The 19,875-nt window shown below is 38.0% G+C and overlaps 1 protein-coding gene across 1 annotated transcript in view; it reads left to right on the top strand.

Annotated features, from left to right (window-relative positions):
* LOC132197665 (platelet glycoprotein V-like) overlaps nt 1–19,875 on the top strand; it is a 66,747-nt gene that overhangs the window by 8,506 nt on the left and 38,366 nt on the right. The gene's annotated exons all lie outside the window — the stretch shown is intronic.

Genomic DNA, 19,875 nt, shown 5'->3' with positions numbered 1-19,875 from the left:
TTTAATTTAAGGACTCCTTATTGACATAGTCAAATCAAGTCTTTACAACAATGGTGGCTAAATTTTCCAATAATTGATAGAATGTTTCCTATTGTTGTAAAGACTTCATTTGACTATGTCAATAAGGAGGCCTTAAACCAGTGATAAATAATTTATTCAGAACAGTTAACCTAGGTTTTTTCCCAGACAATGAGAAATGAGTAACCTTATTATTATAAAGAAATATGAAATGTAATAGTAAATCTTCTACCCTTGTATTACATTGCCTTGAGTGACGTCAATGTCTTTACCAGCCTTGTTTAAATATAAATTCGTTCTACTAAAAATGAAATATTCATGTTTTGTGTCGATATCATAAGCGCACGGCTTGTGTGAGAAAATTCAAAACGGCGTCGGCGGCGGGCCACGATAAAAGCGACATCGATATAAAACCAAATTGGCCCTTTCGAGGAAGTGATTCGAGACAGAACAAATATTTTTCTTGGCTGAAAATCACTTCTTCCCAAGAGTCATAAACCTCAGTGCATGTTGCGTGCATATGGCAGACATAGAATGGCAGGGGGAGAGTGGATTTTGAAAAGTTATTCTTCACGCGTGTATATTTATTACTTTCTGCTGCCTTTAAAACTCGAAAAAGTATTCCAAAAACACACACATTTCGCCAGGACTAGCTGTTGCGTCATAAAAATGTAAATCGTCCCGAAAGTTGGTGCAGACGTTTTTGGAGCTTGAGCCGCACCTGCCCTTTGCAAGAATGACGAGCTTTAAGGGAAACCTGCGAATCCACTCTGCAAATCCGGGTTGCGCAGGCTGGGTATTTGCATGATCAATCCACTCCACGGTTCCTCTTTGCTCTGATCTTGCTCTCTACGGGTTTCACTAGGTAAAAATTATACATGAACGCGAAAAGATTCTATTGTTGGCAGAGTGGGATTTGAGGATTTTAGTGCCTGTCGGATTTGTGCCTTGATTTAAAGCTCCTCCCTTGTTGATATCAAATTCTACTTAAAAATTAATGGGAAAGATATGTCATTAAAAAAATTCAAAACTAAAAAGCTCAGATTAATTTCAACTTTTATAGAAATTTTACTAGTTCTCGAGTTTAACAAGAGAGGCTATATTGCCATAAGGAGTAAAAAGTCAATAAAAATAAGTCACGTAAATTATTTTTTTTTTAGTTCTTTAAATTTTGAAAAAGAAGCATCATTTTGTGTGTGTAGAACTGCCTTTTAAACATTGATTATTTTCCTGAAATTGATGCTAAATTGAATTTCCCTGAAATTATTGGAACATTTTATACCTTCCGATGCCCTAATCAATTGCATCTCTGCATGTTTTGATCACATCACCCCACTTTCGCCATAAAAACAGCCCGGAATCCATAACTTGCACACACCAAATTGCAAGAGCTGCCGGCGCGCTCTTGAGCGATCGATCCCTTTTTATATCTTGTTTGACCTGATAAAATATATATACATTTTTGAAAAGGCAGGAGAGACTTCGTTGTAGACGTTCCGGGGAGAACTTGCTTGTTGTCATTCATGGTGGTGCTCGCTCGTAAAGCGTGTGAAAATCACGGCCCGCCTGCAGCAGATGCACAATAATGAAGTGCCGCGCCCGGAAATGTTCGGACGAATTTCGGTAATGTGTCTGGCTGGCGCAAAAACAAGTAATTCGGCGCGCAAAATGCTTTGCAGTGTCATAAACCTCAATTTGGGCTTAATACGGCTGGCGGGACGCGCGCGTGTAATGGAATCTATTGTTTTCCTCACTGTGCGTCTCTCTGCGCTAGCACGTTGGCTGCTATAAAATTAATGGAAGTAATATCGATTTGGGAAATATGGGTGCCTCGACACCCTGATTTTATCTCCGTGCCGCACGGGCTGCCTAGAGTTTTATGTTTCTATTCCATCGCTGGAACAAAACGCACACCTTTTAGGCGGTCGCGAGCACAGGCGTTTTAATTATTTGTTAATAGTTCCGGCTAAAAACTTATTTGTTTTTCAGAAATTGAATACTTCATGCCAACAAAACAAGTTGATGAACTGATAGTTTTGTGCAGCTCATTTACTGAAGACCAATTACTAATTATAGTAATTACAATATTTTCAAATTTTCAGGGAAATTATTTATTTATTAACAAATATAAATATTACACTATTTAAATAAAAGTTTCATACAAAAATTAGTTTGAAAGATGTTTTTAACTAGTTAATTATTAATAGAATTAAAAAAATAAACAATAATAGTGATATAAATCACTAATTAAAAACAAAAAAATAGTCTATTTTAAAATAATTAATTAAAATTAAATATTGACGTGTTATATAAACAATATAAACAATTTTTTTTTGAAAATATAAAATTTATTACAATTAACTGAATTGGTTTCTTTATTATTTTAAAATTTTCTTTTCTAAGTATGATTCCTTTATGCTCATTGTTACAGTACAATTACCGATTGTTACATTTCTTTATAAAGTACAAGAAGTGAGATATTTCGTCGTTACACAGTCTGGAGTAGCCGCCACATTTATTCCAAAAAACTCGCATCAGACATTCTAATATAATTCACAGCCTGGCGCCTATTCATACACACAGCACAATTGAAAAATATTGCCGCCTTTTTTTTAAAACGACTGCAAGACTTCCATTTTCCGCAAAAGGATGAAATAATGCCGGCTCTGTGACAACGTGAAATATGCACACTCTGCTCAGCAAATCCTGCAGCGAGAATTTATTATTTTATGTGTGCAAAAACCGCGCCGTCCGATACTCAGTCGCCATCACAGGCAGATGAGTGCAGCGCGGATTATTGGCAGCGCGAAATCCATTTTCCAGTACGAACGCCCACTTTTGCCATTCTCGCCGCAATTCCAACAAAGGCGGAATTCGCCAGCCTAATTCGTGCGGCGAACAAAATTTTGAGGAAACACTGCCTCGCCGAATTATTCAAAAGAACACGGCTAGTTAGGGGGCAAAGTTCGTCGCCGCAGGAAAAGATTCGCCGGCAACTTTCGCAGGCCGGAGTGTGTTTTGCAATTAGGAGCAAACTCGGAAGCAAAGAACCCTTTGAAGTTGTTGTGTGTTGACATGGCGAGGCACAAACTTGGTTCTCGTCCCGCGGGAAACGTATCAACCGACGGCGGCCGGCTGATGAGATGGCTCGGCGGTGACGATGCCCAGACGCTGATTATTGCTGCTCAACCGCAGAGATTCACGCAAAGCCAACGTCTGCGTAACCGGGCACGCTTGCTCACCACTCGCGATAAAGATCAACACAAATGGTTCAGAGTTGCAGAGCGGAATTAATAATATGCAATTTGGCTTTTCATTATTTTTCTGATATTACCTTCTAAAGTAGAAAATAAAATATTAGTAATAGATATATTTTTATTTTATAAAAATTATATAAAAAAATTATTTATATTTTCAATTTATTTCACATTGCTTATGAAAAAAATCACCATAATTATACTATCTTTAATACAAAATTAAAATTAATATTCATTTACACTAAATTACATTTTATTGATTTTTTGACTATTAATAGTTTTATTTATGCGTTGCAATTTAAACATTTTATACTTCAATGTTTAGGGTGAAGCTATTTGTTGTACTATAGGATATAACAAGACATAGTCTTGTTTTACAAGGAATTGGGTCTTTTTTTCTCATTGTCAGACATGAAATACGCATTCATTACAAAGATAATTTTTCCCAGCTCGGCGAAAGTCATTTTCTTGGAACAATTTTATTCCACTTTAGTCGTAAATTATTCCCAAAATTTATGAGCTTTTTTGTACATCTTCCGCTTTCTTTGTATGCAAAACCAGCGGGCTTTTTGCTTCCATTCAGACAAGAGCAAAGTATCGAGAAATTGAAATGTCATCCAGAAAGCAACTTCCTGTCTTTTATATTGTTCGCAACAGTTTCCAACGGAGCACCCTTGTTCCTAAATAGCGGCTCTTTTTAGCTGTTTAGCAGTTGGGCTCTGCCGAGAGACCGAAAAATTATTAAATTTCTCGGAACATCGGCCGAGTAGAGCAATTGCGCTCAAGAAATGAGGGAGCAAAAAATACACATAAGACGGCTTTCTCTGCTCTTTCTCTAACAGGGCTGGTGGAAAAATGAGGCGCTCGCTCGTCTCTCTATTTGAAAAAGAGAACGGTGACCGTTTCCTGGCGCGGTCGCTGCTTTTTTTGCTATTGACCTCTCTTCAATAAACAAGGCGTCCTTTAAATGGACCACTTGCTCCCTTTTCGCCTCTGCTGCGGCCAAACAAGCCGCGATAGGGAGTGGCTCTAGGGGTCCATTATTGCTGCGTCCTTTCGTGGTGCAACATCATGGAAATGCTCAGACGCGTATGTTGTACCCGCATAAGTCCGAATTTGAAATGCACCCAGCGCGGTGATTTCCGCAAAGCGATTATTCTGCTCAGCGCGCACGTGTATGACGCTCGCTCTCTAGTCCGCTTTGCGACCCCTTTTAAAGCAGGAAGTCTTTCGGGGGCGGACCACCCTGAAATGCAAATGATGTAAATAGGTAATTAGCAGAGCCGAACAAGCAACTCGCGCCCTTAGGAGGAAACAGCAACAATTTCATTAAAATAACTTTCATTCATTAAGCTTCTAGGGCTTATAAGCATCCAAAATTAGCTTACTAAAATTTGCAAAAGATGAATAAATAAAAGAAAAGAATTTATTAATTACTGTAGAATTTTAATCTAAATGTTTTATTAAAAGTTTAAAAATGAATAAAATAAATTTTTATTAAACTAAGTGATTAGAAAAAAAAATCAAGTCAAATGAGGCTCTCTGCGGCGGATGGGGCCTTTTTAATCTAAAAAATTTCAGTAAAATTCTTGCTTGTGGTGGCGCCGTTTTTGCAACAATACCTTTTTTTTAAATAAATTTTATCAACAGTAATATTTTTAATAATCATAGATAATTTTTTTTGCTAAAATCTACATAACTTCAAAAGAAATAAAATAAAATTAATAAAATATCTTTTTTCTTCAAACAATCGGTATCATTTCATTGTTAAACTTTTTATTATTTTAATAAAACTTTGCAAGAATAAATTATACATAGCTAAACAAACAAAAACTTAAAAATCAATTTTAATTTAAAATCTAATATTTTTAATAACAAAAAGAATGAATATAATGTTGCTGCCTGATCGGTGCTTGAAGCCTTAACTGTTTCGGATGTCTTTCAAATGCATTTCCCAACTCTCTCCCAACAGATTTGTTTGTTTCTCAGAAAAGAGAGAAAAAAGGTCTTGCTATTTTCATCCCTCAAATCCTACAGCCTGTCAGTCGTGTGAGCCAGAGTTGATTTACAGACACAATATACCATTCCTGAAAAAAACTTCTAATCTTTTTCCTGACACTCGCCCCAGGGAGAAATTCCGACACACTTATGGCGGGGTGGAGGAAAAATCCAGTGACAAAACATCCACACGACTTGAAACATTAAACACGCAGATGCGGCCGCGCCGACTGGCAATCGGTGATAAGGGATGCAATCATCGTGACCTCTCTCGACTGACACGTGGGGCTTTAAGAGAGAGTGAGAGGGTTCGCCGCGTTCCACTTTCTCTCTTTTCAAAGGGGTGGATGCTGGTGATTAATCTTGCAGCAGACGACCGCCAGAAATCTCTCGCCGCGAATTTTTGCGATTAGCCTCAAACCTTTTCCGGCGTCTCGAGACCGCCGAGTGTTAAATAATTTTGCTCGATTTCCGCGCCGGGAAAATATTTATGGCTGCAGCGCGCTTCTCCTCCCTGCGGCTATTTAGATTTGGCAATAATTCTATTTGGCCCTTTTCCCGTCTCGCAAACTTTGCAGTTTCCTTTCCTTCCTTCCGTCGTGTCCTAGTTCGGAGATGCTGTCAAATAAATGGCCGCTTCCTTATACCTGGCGTGTGTGCCCTAACAATTTGCCAATCGGCCTCCCTTCTATCGATTGGACAACTTGAGCACGCTTTTTCTCTATCGGTAAATTGAGCTTTTTCGGCGGGACTGTACGCACAATTGGTTCATTTTGCACTTGGGCTGAGAGGGTTCTTTAAGAGCCAGATAAGAAGAAAGTGGTACGGACGAATGCGGGATGGTAAAATACTTACTGGCACTTACTGCGGACAAATTAGGGGACAAATTACGGCAGACCAGCAGCCTCAAGTTGTGCAATTTTCTTTACAAAAAAGACGGTGTCCTACAAAATTTGTTATTAGGAGGATAATCATGATTTTTGAAATTTAATATTTAGCCAACTTTTATTTGCTGTAACAACAGATTAAAATAATCAACATGAGATTGTGAGTCACAAGTAAACACTTCTAAGAAGAATGGTGAATTTAAGTAATTCTCCTTGTTGACAATTTAACATTCATGCAGAAAGAGCGTGTGTTGAGTAAAATGAGACCCTGTGCATGCACGACTCCGCCTGATATGGAGAAGAATTACTCAGAAGTCGGTCGGTCTCCTCTTTGCATGCACAAAGTAATAAACACACAATTGCTTTACAATTCTATCAGTAAAGTATAGTTTCAGGTCGAGAGGCACAAAACGCGGTCGGGAAAGAAAGTTTTGGATTTTATGGTAAAGCCATTTGGCCAGGGTCCCATGGGCTTGAAATGCAAAGGAGATGCCATTCCAGCAGCTCGGAAATAATTTTGGACGTCAGTTTTAAGCACATGGTGGTGAGCAAGCTTTTCACACGCTTTTTACAAGCGTGAACCAATTTGTAAGATGTTTTCCTGCTAATTATTTTCGCCTCGTCTGCCAGAAAATGAACACACGCTTAGCTGGACGCACCAGCTTATGCGTGTAAACAGTTTAAAATTCCTCGGCGCAAAAGGCCGCGCCGCTTATAATGGAGAATTAGAAGAGCAACTTTTCTAAGTTTTATCCGAGGGCACTCGTGAAATTTGATTAACACGAGAGAATTTTTAATCCCGCCGGCTGCGCGAGAGGACGAAAGTTTAAGCGGTTTAATTCCTCATCTCGCGTTCCTTAAAATAATAATTCCACTTTGTAACTTAATAATGAGCAAAGTTTTGTCCTTCTGAGCGCGAGGCTAGAATTCTGCCGCCTCGGCTCCTCTAGATGTAGAAAATAACACAGCAAGGCGAGAGCAGCCAGTGTAAGCGGACACCGAAAATCAGAAAAAAAAGAGAACCGTGTGTGCCCTCGTGGCTTATGTGGGATATCTAATGAAAAACAGAAACCCTAATTCCCTAATAGGAGTCACGTTTCGCCATTAATCCGAAAACGCGGTCGGCTTTAAACTTTAACACCTGAGCCGCCGTGTGTTTTTTTCCCCACTTGATAGTGTTTCCTGTTTGTGCAGCGCACCCTGCAAAAGTGTAATATTATAAATGATGGGCTCCGAGGCGAAAGAGCATCAGAAAAAGTTGACCCTTTCCTCTGCACTGTCAAAACGAAATATAGAAGTGCTCGGCCTGGCGCTCGCCACCGATATATTGAAATTCTGCGCGCGTGTAATCCCGAAAAATGCATGCCTAGGGACGTGGGGCTGTCAGAAGGAAAAAACCATGCGAGATATGGACCTGGCTCAATTTACTGAAATATGATCTTTGTGTCGTTTAGCCGCAGCTTTTTGCCCGGCGAGTCAGCACATATTCGCCATAGGAAGGGGCGCGACTTTTATAAATTGCAAGATCAAAAGTTTATCTTCTCCTGTCTCTCTTTCTGCACAGAAACTTTTGCGAAATCTCAAGGATTGACCAGCGGACTTGAGTAAATAGCAAAAATTAACTTTCTTATCAATACACGATCAAAAAGTTTAAAATACAGATGGAAAAAGTTTTGTTACTTTTATTAGTGTAAAAGTTTCAGATCTGGATTATTACAAATTGGAGGTTTTTAATTACAAAACAGTAACGCAGTCTGTTAATGGATTAAATTTCATGTTCCAAATTGAAAAAGCATGGGAAGCTAATTTAGTTTCAATTATAGCAGTTCAAATTGCTTGGTAAACTTTCACGCAGCCTGGAAAATTGTATGGAAATTACACGCCCTTGATGCTCCACGGTTTTGTGCCCACAATGAGAATTCTGTTCCGCGTCATATTAAACATTGAGTGGCAATTTATCGCAAATTAAAACGCCATTTATTTAATTAATCACACGGCCATCATAATCATTTCAAGCGAGCGCTTTTCCAGCAGCTTAGTCGACGTGCACTCAAATTAAAATTTAATTACGCGTGCTCCTGCGGGAAAATGAAAAAGACCGAAACGCATAGCGGGTCCCGTGTATTGTATAATGGGCCATTCCCTGCAATTAATGCGCGTTTTCGAGTAAAAAACAATGAGCCAGCCGTCGGGTGTTGATGTAAAAATAATATAATAATCGTCACAGGCCTCCCTTAACGTCCGGGAAAAAAATAAAATGCTGCAGTGGAATTTTCCCGGCCGGAGAAAAACGCGCTTGAATTTCAAACGGAACACCGCGCCGGCACCACGATTTCTGTAACGCGAGAGGTTCGTCGGCCAAAAATGAATATTTATTCTTCTGGCGGCGTACAAAGTGTGAAACCATGTGCGCCGCAGCAGTTGCAGCAAAGCAAAGGGTTGCTCTCTCATGTGGTATAGAAAGGCCGTTGCTGAGAACTTGTTTGTGTTTTTAATGCATATGAGCAACTCTTAGTATATTTATGCGGCGTGGTGACAGAAAATCAGTCTTGCTTTTGACGAGCTGCGAACAAGTTTTTATGTCAGAAATGTCAACTTGGGTCAACTTTCACACACTCATTGAACTGCTTTAAAAATTTGAGCCAAATACGTTTTAAATTGTTTTATTTCTTTTTCTTTAATAAAAATAAATACAATTTTGTGAATTAAAAGGGAAAATTGTCATGTTCGTAAATGTTTAGAAAAGAACTTGAATTCCAAAAATATTCTGACGATAATGAAATGAAAAATGATATATTTAAAAAAAAGTTTCGTATTTTTTTTTTTTCATTTACAGATCATGTTTGTAATCTCTTTTCATTGTTGCCACATTTCATTTTACTATGAATCTCTGAAAATAATTGCATTGGTAAAAGGACCGCACAACCAACAGCTTTTAAATAAAATACAAAATATACCCTCGCTCTAAAAAATCTGCGTAAAATATTTGCATTAGGCCTCACATCCCACACCATCGTCTCTTTTTCATTTTGAGTAAAAAAAAAAAAAAAATGAAAGAACGGAGAGAGACAACCTCATTATATGCGACGAGCTGAAAAAGAAAAGGAATTCAAGAACGGAAAGAGTGTGTGCGGCTGCAACCCACAAAAAGAAGCGTGTTTCTAAATTTGTAAGAGCGCCAGAAAAAAATGAAATTTCTCTTTCTCTCTTCTCATTGCGAGCTTAAGAAGGAGAGCATCAGCAATTACCACAAAAAGCAGAATGCGAGAGGAAGCCTAGAGGACGACATTCGGCAAAAAAAATATTATTCGCTTTCCGCACGTTCTCCTCCGTTTGCGTCAAATACAATTATATTTCGGGTTCATCCTCCATTGTGCTCGGGAGAAGGAAATAAATTCGGTAATTACCAAGAGCAGCGCGTGATAATTATCCAATATTCGCTAGGGGTTCCCCTTTCATCTTCATTGTCAAACTGCTTCTGCTGGCAGTTAAAAAAGCTCGTAGATCTAACTTAAGGCAGACGATTCTGCTATTTTTTGCCCCAGTCTCCGTTAATGAAGCCCTTTGTTGGTTCTCGCTCGTCGTCCTTGCTTCGTCTCCCAAACGCGGCATCAGTCCCTGCTCTTGGTGCTCCATTATTTCTGGCGCGCTCTGTTCCGTCTTGTTTGGTACCAGTTGACGCCAATTAGTCACTTTGCCGCTGTGGGAACATCACGGACTCTAGTAAATTAATAGGGTTCCGCCTGCCTCCGACGTGCCCATCAAATTTTTCATTTGTCTCCAATCGCTAATTGGGTTTGTCAAATTTTACACTTTTTTATGTGAGATAGAAGTGGCTGAAATTGGATGAGGTACAGAGAAAATTAAAAATCAACTTTGAGGTTTTATATAAATATTTTAATTTTCAGCTAAAGGGCATATAACGTTTGAAAAATAATTAGTTAATTAGATAAATTTAAATACATGAAGACCGATTTATTTAAAGAGGATCACTAAATTCAATAAATAATAATTAAAATAATCACCTGGTTAAGATATTATTAAATTAATATTAGTTTTAATCGATCATAATTACAAAATAAATCTGTAATAAAATGATTATTTAAAACACAAAAATTGACGAAAGCCGATCAAATTTGGCTATTTTGTGCTTCTCGGGTTGCATAAAAAACGTATTGTTTGCTGAAATCCAAACAATCTGCGCAAAGAATGGTATAAATCAAAACAAACGCCGCGTACAACAATGCACAGGTTTTAATGCCGCCATACAAAACGCACATTATTCGATCTGGTTCCACACGCGCGCGCCAACTTGCTCCCTTTTCATCAATCAACGCGGTTCGGAATGGAATAATAATGGTGTAATGTAGCCGACTGGGCGCGTGATTACAGAGTGCTCAAATTGCCTGCCTATTTTATATGCATTCGCACACGAGGAAGCTGTATCGGAATTCCCGCCGGATCGATTTTTAATCAATCATTCTTATCTCGCGCGGCTAGCTCTGCCTGCTTTTATTCCATGTGAAGTGATATTTCTCTAACAAATGTTCGCGCTTCCCGTCGCGATTTTTTATGCAGATTCAATCATTAATATTCAATGAATCGGACGGTGAAAGTTTTCATTGCAAAGCTATTTTTTTCTGTTTGAAAATATTCCGCGCTGAAGGCAACGACCTCTGAAGGAATTTGCATCTTTTTCAAATAAAGATGTTTGACGAATAAATTTAGATTTTTTCAGCACTGTTAATTTTTTCTTTTAAAGCATTAAGTTATTAATGAGTATTTTATCGTCAGAAGGAAAACTAGAAGAAATTCCAACTCGAGAAATTTTTCTTTCTCGCTACTGGCAGAAGCGTTCGACCGCCTGTTGAGAGGAACTTCTTCTCAGCTCTCGATCAGAAGGCGTTTTTTTTATATTGCTCGAAATTAAATTCCTGCTTTGCGCCCAACGATCCAAATAATGAATTGGAGCGCATGTATGCCATTTTTTTCATCCTCTCTGCAGCAGCATCGTCTTGAAAAGCAATTAGGCCAATTACTCCTTTCGCCACTCGGCTGCTTACTGGTGCAGTGGAAAATAAATTTCCTCCTATTCCGTTCACTGCTTTTATTGCACCCCATTCGTCTTTGCCAAATTTTTCACCTCACTCTTCTTGTTAGCCGCCTGGTTATGCTTTATATTGTTCTCCGGCGCCGCCGTCGTTTATTTGCTCAAGGGATATAAAAAAAAATCCCCCCTGCGTGTAGTTTATGTCGTGGGACATGAAAGAAAGGGAAGACTAATACGATTATTAAGGATGTGTGTTCAAGCCAAGTATCGATGTTTTTGCTCTTTATGGGGCAAAAGCAAAGAAGCCGTTTTGCTGGAGGGAAAATGTAATCTGATTTTTTTGTATTGCACAGTAAATAAAATAAAAATTGTAGCTGAACTGAATATGCTATTTTTACCTATAATTTGACCTATTGAAGACAAAACTGGAGGAACTATAAATATGCCGTAAAATCGTAAATATCGTAAAAGTATCAGTAATTTTCTGGTGGTTGCGAGTAATTTTGCAATTCAGAAAATTTAATATCCCTTTCACTTTCTATATCAGCTTAATGCGCTTTCAAAGTAGACTCCTAGCAGTATACTCGTAATACTTGATTTTTCCCTTGGTGAATTCAAAGTAAAATAAATAAATTTTTCAAAATTTATTTTATTTTATCAATTTTATTTATTTATTTTCTGAATGAATTTTGTTAAAAAAGTTGTAGTTGTTATTTCAATATACTGCTTTGTATTTTTTTTAGTTTGAAAAATCTTTAATATCAAAGATTTTAACTTAATTTTTTTTTAAATTTGCAATTTAGTCGTTTTATTAAATTTTATAATGTATTAATTAATTAATTTTATTAAATTCTTATTTATTAGAGTTTTTTTTTCATTTTTGAACTCATTTTCATAAATAGTTTATCAATTTTAAACCTGATTTTTTTTTATTATTACAGTTGATGGAATCATATGACAAATCTAGGGTAGAAATTAAAAGAAAAATGAAATGTCTCGTCTATTGTCTAATTTAATAAATTTTCATCGCCAAAATAAACAATATAAGCAATGAATTATTCGCATACCCCATCCCATAAATAAAGTCTCATGATAAAACAGCTTCAGACGCTTTTCCGTGAAATTTGGGGAGGCAAAATGGAATAGACTTTGCCTCGTTTCAAAAGCGAATAAATCAGGACAATTGTTGAAGCTCCTTTTCATGTGAGTCCACTTGACAGAGCCTCAAAGCAGCGTCTAATTTAAAAGTCAACAGGGTTCTGGCGTTTCTTCCCTGGCAAATATTCCGCAGGGCAAGAAAAATATTGTCAAATGCTTTCGTAAGCAGCTATTAAATTACGTTTCTCATGGCGCTGGAGAGGGAGCAGACAAGCTGACGAGTTTTATATTTGCGACGTCAGTCAACCTGGCCTGCTGGCGAACAAAAGACGCACTACTTATTTTCCGGCACACAAGGTCTGCACTCACCTAAATAAATCTTTATGCCCCCTAATAAGAGTAAAAGCTGAAATGCGTGTGTGTGCCAAAATAAAGGCGCGCAAATGGAAGAGCAACCGCACCCAGCACCCTCTCCTGTCTATACAAATGGCAGAAAAGCCAGTCTTTAAACGCAATACGAGCGGCCGGACCTGCTCTAGCTCTTTTCACGATGGGTGTTGCGGTGGAGAGAAAGAAACTCGGCAGCACACAAAACGTTCTCGTGCCCGGCCACAATTGCTCTCGCGTTGTTTTGCCAGCCAAAGTCGGAAAAAGTCCGCGTATGTGCTTCGGCGACGACCGTCTGCTTTTTGCACTCTCACTCGTTCTCGCCATTCCTCTTTTTTCCGGTCCCGACGCAGCCCCAGATTGTATTCCTCGGAGGATGGATTGCTTAAAACGTGCCGCACAAAAGGTGCAAAAGTTACTCGCTTACGCACAGAGGCCCGAAAGTTGCCCCAGAGAAGAGTCCCAACGCGTGACTTACTTTGCATCACATTAGACACGACCGACGAATTTTTTCGCTCTCGTGCAATTTGCGATTCTATTGAGACCTGCTCGTCTCCGCAGCGCTCGCAAAATTAATGGCGGCAAGTGCGAAAACACTATATTTTCAAGACGAGGAAAGTTTCGGTGGTTTTTAAATAATTCAAAAACATGATTTCAGCCTCCACCGTTGAAACTTTGACTTTTAAAAGCCAAAACTTTTGCCTCGAATTACATTTTGCGGGCCTGAATCATGAAGTGCGGCTAAAATAAATTTGCCATGAAAATTATTGAGCCGCAGATAAAATAAAAAATGGAGTAAAATTTATATTATACCATAATATATTTCATTGTTATATTTACTATAATTTTTTATCTTTGATATTTTTATAATATTATAATTTTGTCATTATTTATATTATTATTTTATATTAAAAAACTATAAATTTTATTATTATTGTTTTCTATTTGTCACATAGTTGCATGATATTTTTTATATATTTTTTGATTATTCTCTAATCCGCAATCTGCAATCACTGCTGAGAAGCTCAAATGAGTTTTGAATTAAGGGTTTTAATATTCACTTCAGCTAACATTTATCAATATTATTTTTTTTATCCATTCCCTCTCTTTTAAAAAAGAATCAGTTGCGACTTTCAGTATTTAGTTTTTTTATAGGAGTGTGAATGACGCAACAAATTTTTCATGCCAACTTTTGCCCCCTTCTGTACACTTTTTGACAGGGCAAGCTGGTCGCGGAAAATAGACGACGTGCACGTGTGTGATTTTCGAGGGTTGCTTGGGGAGGGAAGATGCACCACTCGCTCGCTCTCTCTCCTCGCGGTCGTTGCCACCCCTCTCGCGGCTGATTAGCGATGCAAGCGCACGTTTGCGAGATCCTCTAAGCTTCCACTATAATATGCAAATAAATCCGTACACCTTTTGTCAGTTGCTGCTTTTATGATTTATTTGCATCGCGAAAACCACCAAGTTGGCGAAATTTATGAGTGGATTACAGTTTGTATCGTCCGAGTGCAGCGACGGATTGAGTAATTTACGCACCAAGTTGCTGCCTGGATTGCGTGAGATTAGCGAGGGATGAGAGCTTTCAATTATTGACCAAATTGCAGCGGGCTGTGTGGCAGGGAGAGAATGATCGTGAGAGATAAAAGGAAGGCAGGAACTGGTTTTTTGTGCGCTCTTCTCAATTCTGTGGCACGCTTTTCATGAGCTTTTGTGCCGCGCCGGTGGAACCGGTTTCCATTGAATTTAATGTAACTCTTTTTCTTTGTAAAACAAGAACAAGAGCAAATTTAAATGTACCTCTTTATTCTCTCCGTTTCTTCTCCACCAAAGGAAAAAGAAAAAAGTGTTTACCTTGTCATTAAAAAATGTAACTCCTTCCTGTTAAAATCAAATTTCAGTTTATTATGAAATTTCAATCTATAATTTATTTGCTTCTAAATATTGAATAAAAACAAAAACATTTAAAAAAAATTGCCAACTGATGGGCACGTTAAAGTCCAATTTTCGGCACGACGGGAAAAAAATTGAATTTCCATCTCTCTGATAATACCGAGTTGTTTTTAATCTCTGCGAACGTGGTGCAAATTACGCGCGCTAAAATAAATAAATATCCGGCGCTCGACATGATTATGGCGAGGCAGATTTTTCGCATCATTTAGCAAACATTCGTTCGTGCAAACTGGTGGGCGCGCCGTTGGAAAGCGGAACAAAAAATAATAATAGCGGCATGACGAGGGTAAACGCACATACAAACACTCGCCAAGAGCTCCGACCATTGGAACAAAGCGGCGTGCGAGAGTGTTTGGTTCCGAAAACGCTAGCTGGTGCGCATTATATGTATTATTTGCAGCAGCAGACAAGGCTCGGTGTATATTATTCTGTGCCTAGTTGGACGAGCGTTTAATATGCACACACGCCGGAATTTATCCACCCTTATGAGCGATAATACGGCTCATTAAAATTGATGTTTAGTAGCTCTCTACAGTTTTTTTAGCCCATAACATATATTCTGTGTGACACGAAATCATCGATTTACTTTTTAACTTCAATTTATGAAAGGCTCTGCTTGTGCTGTCGCAATATGTCATGTCTCGTTTAAAATTCATTCAATTACTTTTTTCATAAATATATTTAATCTAGCTTGTATTAATCAGGAAGGTACCACAAAATGAGCTACATACACACATCTAACTTTGGCCATAAACGATAAAATGTTACACATAAATGAACAGACCTCTGAATCAATATTATTTGTAATCATTAATCAATAGTTTTTCAATTGCAAACCTTCAAAATCTGTAGATGTTTGATGTTTGACAGAGTCTTCCAGCATAAATATATTTATTTTTAAATTTATTACATAAAAAAAATTTACTAAACACTTTTTTTGTCAATAATTCTATTTATAAGCAAAATAAAAATGATAAATGTCAAAAATTTAAATTAATAACAATATAAATTTATTAAGCCCGCTTTTAATGGAGTGTGCGTTTGACTTAAAAATCTGCATTAATTCCTTAGTATTATCTAATAATTATTTATGTATAAGTGATTGAATATATCTTTAAAATAGAAATTAATGCGAGGCTGGAATTCACTTTTCTCATAGCAATAAAGTTGTAAAGTAATTGAAACTTTTCCAAGATTTTCATCCTATTCTATCCTCCACGAATTAAAATTAAATATTAAATGATACACGACAAAATTTTCGTGAAATTCAATTAGTTTATTTCTGGCTGGCTGCTTCATATTCTTTATCCTTTTACCTTGGTGCGTCGCACACAACGAGTCGCGCTTGTTAGGCTCTCTTTCATGCCGTATATACTTTATTCATGCAGTCATGAAGACTCGGTGTGTGCGTCCTGTCTGTACGCGGGCCATAATTTAATACGGAGCGCCTGACTGCGTCATGTTCTCCAGTTAGCACATAATAGAGCAACCCGTCGAATATTTCCCGCACACAGAAGACTTTACAGCCACCCTTTTATAAATTTAGAATCGTAAAAAGAGCCGAGCCGTGATGATAAAGCTCTGTTGATACAAATAATATAATAATATCGCCGGGTCTGGTTCAAATAATGAGTGGATGAATAACCAGTCTTTGGTTTTCTCTTTTCTTTTCCTTCTAATGGATGCAAAGGAGAGGCTTCCTTTATGACGTGCAATCGTGATCTTGTTGCATCTGGCCGGTTTATCATTATTTTTTATTTCATTTTCCCTGCTGCTTGAACCTCTCTTCTTTTTTATTTTCCTTTCCTTCCTTTCATCCACCTTTTGAATGGAAGCGTTGAGCTGCATTATTTTTATCCCAATCATTCTATTAAAGGTTTTTCCATTGGCTTCCGTTTGATGCCTCCAGAACATTATTATGTTCCGTAGATTAAATATTTTCCGACCTACTTGGGTGGAAATATTGCTCCATAACGGAAGCGCCAATATCGTTCCAACTTTCTACTTTAAATGAAATTACGTGCGCAAAATGGAAAATAGGCAAAGTTTCTTCCTCACGAGAAAATCACGAACCGAGAGAGTAATTATTTGTGTAATTACTTGGCTAGATTTAATTTGCTTTGTTCACTCCAAGTAGCAAACAATGCATAACTTACGTCCAATAAAACTGTGTGCTGGAAAAGAGCCTCGCCATTACAGAAGTGAGGACCATATTTGCTGCTGGAGAAAGGAGCTTTTGCCAACAAACATTGGCCCTCTCCCACTCGCGGAAAACCTTTGTTTAATTTAAATTAAACCCGGCATGTGTGAGCATTATGAAGGGAGAGGATAGTTGAATTTGCATACGACGCATAATGTACGTATGAATAAAGAGAGCTGGAAAATCGCATTATTCCGACAGGCCGGGCCAGAGTGCGAATCCAGGCCTCTGCCCTAGTTAATTATCGCCCTTAAATTCTTCACCTCATGGGACGGAAACGGCGCCGGCAGCGCGAAATTTCGTGCGCAAAACGCACTTATATTTTCAAGAGCGGCAAAAACGTCTTAATTCCCGTCGACGCGGAAATAAAGAAAAGATGCTGCGCCGCCAAAATGAGTTTTGCTGCAAAAATAAGAAAAGAAAACCAAGCCCGAGAGCTGATTGCGCACATCGACCGACCACAAACCAAGACCATGAATTTTGCGTCTAGCTTGGAACCACATCGTTTAATCCTCTTTGGTTGGCAAAAAGTTGTGTTAATTAGCAAACATGGGGCCATCAAACTTTGGAATAATATTTTGTGAGCGAGCACTTCTTTTTAATTTTTAAAACTTTAATATATCTATCAATTTTTTCTATAACAATTTTACATTGCTTTTGAAATTAAAAAATACAAGAAGTTCTCAAAATTAGGAGAAAGAGCAACAAATTAGATTTTCTCAAATCCAAAAGTCAGAATCAAGCCTTCTGAAAGATATAAGCTAATCCTACTTCCTACTTAAAATTAGATCAAATAAATCTTTTTTTATAAAAAAAAACTTATTGATTGATTTTTTCATCCCATATTAATTATAACAATTTTAAATTAGAAAAAATTTGGCAAAAACTATTAATTTTCAATTCTCACGTATAAACAGTGTTAATTTATTTAGATATATGCATAGTATATTTATATATTTAAAAAATAATATCAGTAAAAATATTGTTTTATGCAAATTTTCTTTGTATACTTTTTTTTATATATATTTTTCCCCTGTTTTTAGTGCAGCTGCTTGCAAATTTTGAATGCTGCTCATTATAGCCGTGCGTACGAAGCCCGCGGCCAGACAATTTTTTATTCACCCACACCAAAGCAAAACGCCAAAATGTGAAAGGGCCAGATAGGACAGCCTGGAGCCAGGCGTCGTGCAGCATCACTAACCGGCAGCATCCAATATATTCGGGCAAAATAGTTGTCAAGTGGAGAGAGAGAGCGGAGTGATGCGTCGGCCTTTTTTACATAGTCGAATCTCCATCAGCCGACGAACGAAGAACGAAGCCAATCTTTGCAGACTTGACTAAGGGACGTGCAAGGCTGATGGGAATAATATTTCTTGCTCGCGCACGACTCGCTCTATTTTTTATTCACTTACGCATCGTGCATGTGCGCCGCAACGACGAGACGACAAACGCGCGGGTGCACAAAAAACGCGTGTATTATTTGATGGTGGTCGGACCATTTCGGGCAAATCTATAGAACCGCACGCACATGTGTTGCACGCCCGTCAGCCTTATTGGCACTTGCGTCACAGGCGAGATGGAGTGGAAAAACGCGCAAAACACATTTCCATGGTAAGTGTGAAAAAAAAGGGAAAACCGAAAGACATATTTTGATATTTTGACCTGCAATGCCATGAATGATGACCTTGTTTTGAATTTTATTACGCACGGACTCCATATCTCTTGCTGGAATGTGTCTACAAAGGGTTGCTCTATTGCACGCGGATTGACACACGCGAAGCTGCTGCAGGCTATAAAGAAGACCTTTAATTTTTTGCCTTCAGATCAGGATAGGATTCTACGTTTTTATTTATTAGCTGGGACGGATAAAGGAATTCCTCTTTTTTCTTATTCCACATATGCGCTCTCCTTTATGGAGAAGATCCTATAAAGAAAGAGAAAAAAATCTTCTATCTTTTGCCTTTCAGCAAAGGCAGTATTGAAGAATCTGTTAATTTTTTTCCCGCAATTATACTGTGGTTCACTCAAGAGTAGCGACTCATTTCTAATTTTGAAGCTATGTTTTATAAATTATGGCTCATGGAACAAGGAAATGCGATCAAAGTTAATGTTAATGTTAAAAGTTAGTTTTTTTTGTTGCAAGAAACCCGATTGATAAAAAAGCTGTTATAATATTTCGGGAAACTATTTTTACAACTGCTTTATTATCAATTTAAAAAAAGTTCAACACTTATTATAAAAAGTAAAAAAAAAAAATGCTACCAAGTTAAAAAATTTTGCCTGAAAAATAATTTAGCTACCTTATTAATTAACTTTTCTTTTTCAAGAACCGTGCTTATTTTCTTTTACAAAAGCTAAAATTAATTCCTATTTATTCGTGCGTAATGAACTGTGCAGAGCCAGTGCGGCTGAGTAATTCGTCAAGAGCGACAGTTCAAAAACAAAATAAAAAAAGAAGTGGCTTGTTTGAGAAAAATTAATGGGGAGCAGCCGTTGGAAACAATAAGCGCGAGAGGGAAATTAATGAATATAAAAGAGTTTTTTTAAATTAATTATTTACTTAACGCACACGCGGCGCTGCTCAGAGAGGCGTAACGCAATATTTCACCCCGCCGGTATGAAATAACAAACCGCAACCCTCACTTTTCTCAACCCCATCACTCCACCAGCCGCTCTCTCGCGGTGACCAACTGTTCCCCGAAAAACGTTTTGCGTCACTATAGATATATGTGTACGGCTGCCATAAAAACGGGGTTGTAACAAAAAGATAGTCACGCTCGTCGTTATGGCATATTTTACGAGTGTGGAAAAAAGCTTTCCGCCTGCGAATGAAATAGATTCGAATGTTCATCTCGTGTCGCGCAAATAATCTCTGGCGGCAACTGTTCCCGCGCGATCATTTTCCATTCCGCTCGCGAGTGTGCAAAAGCTGTCTGCCGCGAATAATCCGAGAACATGCTCGCTCGCTGCTAATTAATTTAACATCGCCTTTAATATTATCGCGAGCACACACCAGCACTCTTGACC

Source organism: Neocloeon triangulifer, unplaced genomic scaffold (genome assembly GCF_031216515.1).
Source record: "Neocloeon triangulifer isolate White Clay Creek 2 clone unplaced genomic scaffold, ASM3121651v1 ptg000012l, whole genome shotgun sequence".
In the NCBI taxonomy this organism is placed as follows: domain Eukaryota; kingdom Metazoa; phylum Arthropoda; class Insecta; order Ephemeroptera; family Baetidae; genus Neocloeon; species Neocloeon triangulifer.
Note: the sequence above shows the minus strand (reverse complement) of the source record. Positions and strands in the feature narration are given on the sequence as shown.